This window comes from Dipodomys merriami, unplaced genomic scaffold (genome assembly GCF_024711535.1).
Source record: "Dipodomys merriami isolate MVZ:Mamm:240054 unplaced genomic scaffold, mDipMer1.0.p SCAF_15, whole genome shotgun sequence".
NCBI classification, from domain to species: domain Eukaryota; kingdom Metazoa; phylum Chordata; class Mammalia; order Rodentia; family Heteromyidae; genus Dipodomys; species Dipodomys merriami.
Genome location: NW_027202826.1, coordinates 9,987,601 through 9,995,313, shown reverse-complemented (window position 1 = coordinate 9,995,313; position 7,713 = coordinate 9,987,601). Strand labels below are relative to the sequence as shown.

At 42.7% G+C, this 7,713-nt stretch overlaps 1 protein-coding gene across 1 annotated transcript in view; it reads right to left on the bottom strand.

Moving 5' to 3' along the window:
* Positions 1–166, bottom strand: part of Fhip1a (FHF complex subunit HOOK interacting protein 1A) — a 195,819-nt gene extending 195,653 nt beyond the window's left edge. The window contains exon 1 of the mRNA XM_070022201.1: positions 117–166. The gene's annotated coding sequence lies outside the window, so the exon portion shown is untranslated. The remainder of the gene's footprint in view (positions 1–116) is intronic.
* Between the last annotated feature and the right edge of the window lie 7,547 nt (positions 167–7,713).

Below are 7,713 nucleotides of genomic sequence, written 5' to 3'. Positions count from 1 at the left end.
AGGAAGGAAGGAAGGAAAGAAGGAAACTTATTTTACAAACATTTTTGTATCCCACACGAATTATGATAGAATTGAGGATAGAGTGGATGGGTAGAAGTAGGGCTCATTTGTTCTACCTGATTCAAGGAGAGCAGTCTGTTGTTTGGCGGGATGGGCGAAGGATGAGGATAAAGGGCAAGGGGGGCAGGGCGGGAGGGTCTCCCTGGAATCCCGCCCCTCCAACTACCCGTCAATTCCAGTGGCCACTGTCCGCTGAGCTGCGCTGCTCCCCTGTGGCCATCGGTGGTACTGCAGCACAGGAGCCTAGAAAAGCCACCTGGGTCCCATCATCCATCCTAGAGTGGGTTTCAAACTGTAGTCTTTTTCTTCAACTCATAAAGAAAAAGCGTGCATACTCAGAAGGATAGGATTTGTGAGATTTAGGCCCATTAAAGAAAAACATTTTTTTTTGTCTGTCGTGGGGCTTGAACTCTGGGCCTGGGCGTTGTCCCTCAGCTCTTCAACTCAAGGCGAGCGCTCTACCACTTGAGCTACGGCGCCACTAGAAAAACATTTTTTTAAGAGACACGAGCATCTAGCTGAAAACCCAAGATACAAAAGACGAAAAACCCTTAACCACTAAAGTTTCTAGCTCTGGGCTCTGGCTCAGCCTCCTCCTTCTGCCTAGTCATGCTCGAGTCCTTTAGCCAGCAAAAAGCAAGGCCTCCAGTGGGCAGCTTCTTGCTCTACGGGACTTTCCACGGGCTAAGGAAACCCTGGACTAGCTCTCCCCATGGGCCTGACTTACAAATCTCTTAAAACTTGTACTTCTGATTATGGTGGGGGTTGCCTGTGCCTTCTACAAGCCTCCTCAGCTCCAAGTAGTAATTCTGCTCTGCTCAGCTTTTCTCCCCAGCTCAACTGGAGGATCTTTGAGCATACATCTCACTTTGTCAGCTTTTCTTGCCTGAGAGACAGATAAGTCCTCAATAGAAAGCAGGAATCTAGAATGTTCTAAGGAAGAAAACACACGAGCAGCATAATCCAGTAGCGTATTCTCTCCATCTAGTTCCATTACATTCAGTGTTTATGGAGCCCCAATTTATCAGCTTCCTGATTCATGATGCTAGAGAAGGGAAGAGAGAGAAGGCAAGGAGTGAGGTGCTACTTCCTGCTTTTAACCTTACACAGCCTATTGCTCCTTCCAAACACTTCCTGGGTGGACAGAGCTTGGGGTGTTGCATTCCAATGTCTAAACTTTACTTGAGGCTAAAGCACCTGTAGATACTGTAGGTGCTTTAGCACTTGTATTTCTAAAAGCAGTATTTGGCTAATTGTGGGATTCTCATGTACAACCCAGCTATAAGAAACTGCCTCAGGGCTGGGAAGGTGGCTCAGTGGTAGAGCGCTTGCCTTGCATGCTTGAGGCCCTAGGTTCAATTCCTCAGCACCACATAAGCAAAAAGAAAAAAGCCAGAAGTGGTGCTGTGGCTCAAGTGGTAGAGCACTAGCCTTGAGCTGAAGAGCTGAGGGACAGCACCCAGGCCCAGAGTTCAGGCCCACGACTGGACCAAAAAAAAAAAGAAACTGCCTCAGAGTAGCTGTGTTAGGGAGGAAAACTAAGGCTCAAATACTTCAAAAATAGTCCCAAGGGCAAGGACTTCAGGTAAGTTGGTAAAACCCTACTGGAGGATAAGGAGTGGTTTTGGAGGCCTGCCAGTTTTGCTTGCCTAGTATGCATTCTTCTCTTAGAAGTACCTTGCTTTTCCTGTGGAAAACTACTTGCCTATCCAAGTGCTTGCAGAGGGAGCTGCGCCCCATCCCTGCTTCTCTATTCCCGACCCCAGCGCCAACCCACACACAGCCCAGCACAGCAAAGCTCTGATTTTGCTCTTTTGCAGCCACAGCCAGCTCTGAATTGTCAGTTCTGAACTTTTACGCCGAGTTCCTACCCTTAGACTTTTCCATTATTGAGCCTACCCATTCCCATCCTTCTCCTTTCTTTCCCCCTGAGTTTGACATGAGCTTTGTCATTTACAACCAAAAATTTTCTAATGGAAATTCACGAGCCTTTCAAATGAGATACACAGCTTTACATTCCATCCGTTACAGAGGGGAGAATTGACTCATTGATATGTCCTGATATTTTGAGACTTTTTCATTCTTGTTCTCTGATAAAAATTTTCATCTTTGTTCTTAGCAAAGATTAAGATAATTAAATATAAAAATCCCATTTAATTGATCTAGTTGAGCGCTGTATAATATACTTTTCTTCAAGGATACTCACACAACTACTGAGATAATAAGACAGTTCACAGTTCTTGTAAGATAAAATGAAATAACTTAAGGGAAGTCATCTGAAGCTATATCATAGGCACTATCAGCCTTTCTGAGTTTCTTTCACAAAGTTCCTGCATAGTTACTTATGGTTAATGTTGCTAGTTGTACAAATGCAAACTGTAATTGAGCAAGCAAATGATAACTGTAGAAAATGTGATTTCTTTCTTTTTCTTTTTTTCCTGCCAATCCTGGGCTTGAACTTGGGGCCTGGGCATTGTCCCTGAGCTTTTTTGCTCAAGGCTAATGCTGTACCACTTAAGCCACAGCTTCACTTCCAGCTTTCTGGTGGTTAATTGGAGCTAAGTCACACAAACTTTCCTGTCTGTCCTACACAGACATTCTTTTCTGGGCTGGCTTTGAACAGTGTACCTCAGGTCTCAGCCTCTGAGTAGCCAGGATTCCAGGAATGAGCCTGGAATGTGATTTGTTTTTGTTTTTATTTTTGTTTTAAGGCCATAATCATCTTAAGAATGTGGTAAAGATCAATTTAAACAACATGTTCTAAGACGCCTTGAAAACAAAAGTACTGTGTGTGACTACATGGTAGTGTTCTCTCAGCCAGCAAGTCGCTGAATTCATTTTCATTTGCATGTATTTTCTTTATTTCAGAGCTTATTAATATCCTACACTTTTCATTAGATTTTAAAACAGAAAACCCACAGGCCGTTTTATAGAGTGCCATTTCATACAATGGATGGCTTTATCTTGCCTTTCATTCTCTTCAGCCTTTCTGTGGCATTTAACCACCCTGTCAACCCACTCTTGAAATTCCTTCCTCTCTTTGACTCAGGGACTCAACATTCTCCTACTTCTTCTTGATCTTTGCTTTGGACTTGCCTTACTCCAGGGATGCCCCTCAAGACTCTGATTTCAGCAACTGGAGGATCTGCCCCCTTTTCGCCTATCTTGCATCACTTGATCGTTCCATCTTCCTGTATGTGTATCCTGCTGTTCTAAACCTTTATTATCTCAACCATTGCAACTGGCTGCCTTAACAGACAATGTAAGGCACCATAGCTCCCAAGTCTCTTACCTCCTTTTTGCTTACCTCTCTTTCCCTTTTTTTCAGGCTCCAAGCAATTGAGTACCTTTAGACTTACTCTTCTACTCTACCAGGCATGAGTCCAGGCCCTCATCTTCTTCCTGCCCACGCTGTTAGCCAGGTTCCTAAGCTCCAGACTCTGCCCATCCTGTCTAACCAGTGAACTGCAGCAAAATCCGTTTTCCAAATTTCTCTTTCTGAGCTCTATAAGAGCAAGAATAAAATATTGGTCATCTTGGCAGCCCCAACAGATGACCCAGGATGTATTGTGACTCTTTATTGACTGATGTTGACTTACTCAAGGAAATTGTGTCACTGTTTATGTATGTGTGATCAGATTTCCTAGCCTAACTAGTTCCTCATAGTGTAAATTATCCACACTATTCTATTTCTGACTATTCACTGAGTAATCAATTACTCAATCTGATTCCTTTTATAAGCTAACATTAACTGATCATTAAGACTAAACTATTTGACACTCATTAATTCTCTACTATCAGGATAATTTGTCTCCCTTCTTAGATTAACCATCCAAACCTGAAACTTCTATTAACCAACTGCCTTAGAAAGTGTTTTTATTTGCTCTCACCCTTTTCTCTTACAAATACTGTCAATGACCAAGGACAGCAAAAAGATTTTTTTTCTTCCTTTTTTTTCAATAACATTTTTTTTATTATTTTTAGTAGTATAAAAGGGGTTTCAATTCAGCTTATAAAAGAGGTTTCAATTCAACTTGGCAGTTTATGAGGACGATGATCAACATCACCCCTTCCAACCCTTTCCCCCATTTCTCCCAACCCCACCCATCTTCTCAAGTTTCCTTTTCATATTTATATTTTCCCTTGTATTTCCAGATCCATGGTATGTATGCATTTATATGTTTCTTAGCACCTGACATAAGTGGTCATGAATAATAGAGATCACTCACTCAAAACTGAACACTATTCTTTTTTTGGGGGGGAGGGGTCCAGTCGTGGGGCCTGAACTCTAGGCCTGGGCACTGTCCCTCAGCTCTTCAGCTCAAGGCTAGCGCTCTACCACTTGAGCCACAGCACCACTTCCGGCTTTTTTCTTTTTGTTTATGTGGTTCTAAGGTATCGAACCCAGGGCCTCATGCATGTAAGGCAAGCACTCTACCACTGAGCCACCTTCCTAGCCCACTGAACACTATTCTATTTTGAATTACTCCTTGACCTCCAAACCCAATGCAAATAGTCCTTTGAGAATATCATTTTTAGTTTTTTTTAAATTTTAGTCCTGGGGATCAAACTCAGGGTTCATGCATTCTAAGCATTTACCCTACCACTGAGCTGTTTTAGCTCCCTGGTAATATATATCTTTATCTTGAGACATAAGAACTTGTCACTGAATGTCCTCCAAAACTGGCAGAATATTTTTTTTTTTTTGCTAAAAAGCAACAACAGGCCAAGTTGATTATTGTGGCCTAATAAAATAGGAGACTCCAGGTAAAAGGCTGCCTCCAAGTTCCTGCACCAGACCAAGAGAGCTTTACTAGTGCTAGATCCTGTCATTGCTGATGTTTCTTTACATTTTTCTTTTTTTCTTTCTACAACAAGAATGACCAAATGATCACCTGGTAGCCTCCAAAGAATTAATGAGCCTCTTTTAAATGCACAACTCAAAGCCAGAGAGTTATTCTGAGTACTCAGTAGAATCTAATGCATTGTGCTGTTGCAGGAAGAAGCCTCCAAAATAGAGTCTTTAGGGCTGTAAAATTCTGCATGTATTTGAATAATTAAACCTTCTGTACCCCCTCCCCCAGCCGTCCTTTTTATTCCCAGCACACTGCAGACATTAATACCATGAAGCAATAGTGCACTCACACACTTTCGGAAACAATTGCACTAATTGTGAACTTGCCAAGTCCTAACAAGAATGCTAGTGTACGTTCCTCAGCAGTTGTGCCCAGCTCGACGGAGAGATAGCAGTACTTTGTCTCCAGTAGCCAAGGCCCACAGATGGGTCACTTGGCCCAGGCAGAGCTGGGCTGTGCTCTTGGCAGATGGACTGGAAAGTTGGCTGACTTGTTCAGAAACCTGACATCCTGATCATCCCTAGTCTCCACTCCCAGATTCTTCTGACACACCGTTTACCTCTCCACCTTTCCTCTGCACCAGCATTTCTCTTGGAGAAGGGGCTTTTGTTTTGTTTTTGTTGTTTACTGTGCAGCTTGCTTTTATGCTTGTTCTCTTTGATCATTGTACTTTTTCCAAGTTCCTCAACCTCAGCATTCTTAATTTTTAGGGCTGGATAATTGTTGTGAGGGGCAATCTTGTCATAACAACCAAAAATTGTCCACAAGTATTGCTAAAATGTCCCCTGGTGGGAGATCAGCCCTGGTTGAGAGCCACTGACATAGAAGGATTTTGAGTAAATTGTTTGAATTAACCTCTTGATTGACTATACAGATGTAGGCATAACCCATGAACAAGAATGGCCATATAAAAGTTCATTAGAGCCAAAATATTTCTGAGACTCATTTTAGTTCAAGAAGAATTCTAATACAGTATAATTAAAGTGTTAAAAAAAACTTGATCAGACTCTTAAATATTGCTGCAACTGGTCCTTCTTAGCCAAGTGAATTTGATGTGCTAGGCTTTAATTCAAGACATCTGATTATGGAAGGAAGAAAGATATTTCCAGACATTGTCACTTCTCGCATTAGAAGTTTTCCCTAAATTCCCAGATCCTGTCTTAAGTGCTTACAGACATTTTTGTGCAGCATAACATCTGGCATTTAAATGTTAACTTCCAATACATCTGAGCAATTGTTATTTTACTTCTTATAATAACCCTTTAAGATATAAACTATTACTCCTGCTTTCAAGATAAGGCTCAGAGACTTTAAAAGGACTTAATACCAGGTTAACAACCAGAACATGTCAGGGCAGAGTGAACCTTATCTACTTCTTATGAGAACCAAAGCCAGGAGAAGAAATTAAGCCTCATATATGGCTAGATATAGTTGCTTCTGATGCATGACCTGGCCATGGCTGGGCATGAAGGCCAGTGTTGGGCAGAATTCATGTTTACACACTGTAGTTTTGAAATGTTACTCTCAAGGCTGTGCCTTTCAAGGAACTTTTCTTAAAAATGCTTTCCATGTGCATTAAGACACATGGAAATTGAGTATAGTCATGCACCCCTGTAGTCCTAGCAGCACTCTGGAGGCTGAAACAGGAGAATTCCCTAAGTCCAGGAGTTCAGAGCAACATAATGGATCTTATGTTTTGTTTTGTTTTGTTTTTAAAAAGGATAACTCCTGAATCTGGTTTTGGTCTGTTACAAGGCTTGACAATAGGAGAGAACCACCATCAGGGTAGATAAGAGAATAAAGATCTTGAGACTGGGTAGGTAAAAAGAGATGAGGTCCAGTACAGGCCACGGAAGGAAGCAAATGTGCTCCATAGCTTGGGGGTGGACAGTTCATTTCCACCATCATTAGAAAGGATCTCAGTGCACATCGTAGGCTGCCACAAGAAAGAACCACACAGTGCTGGACTTAACTAGTCGGAATTCATTGTCTCAGCTCTGCAGCTGCCAGACTGGGATCAAGGTGTGGGACGGGCTGGTTCTTCCTGAAGTGTAGAGGTAGAATCTGTCCCAGCTTCTGTCTCAGCCTTTCCACCAGCCTCCAGGGACTTGCTGCCATCCTTGGTGTTTCTTGGCTTCCAGAATCTTCATCCCGCTGTCTGTCTTCATACCTACATGGCATCAGAGAAGTGAGCAGTTCCTGTGGTTATTCCCCTAGAGATACCTCCGCTTCCCTCTTTAGTGTGAGCAGGGTGACACCAGTGCTCCCACTTGGGGTTCACACACTCCGGGGGGGGGAGGGCTGCTGGGTCGTGATCAAGCCACCACTTGGTTTCTAGAAGGGAAAAGCTACTGCAGGTGTCTTTTAAAGCACAGAAAGCAGACACTTGGCTTTTCAACACTGAGAGTTCCATTCTGAACTCTGGAGGTTAAAATAAACATCTTTCAAAATAAACCAAGATTGGAGATTAAAAGGAACACCTTTTAAGTGAAACAATCTGAAAGACTTAGAGCATGTGCCAGTGACCTAGAAATAATTAAGACATAATTAAGGTACACTGAAGCGTAGGGACAGAGTTAATTCGTATCTACTGAACTGGAGCCCTATCACAAACATACACCTTTGTGGCTCCACACAGGAAAGCCTCAGCATTCTAGCCAAAATCAACTGAGCATCTGCAAATGATTTCTTTTTTGCCTTCACATAGAAGCTATCAGCCCTGTCTGGCCTGCTCTCTACTCCACTCCAGCAAGAGCCCCAGGTCCCCTGACTGCAGAGGAGGAGGGCATGGAACCAT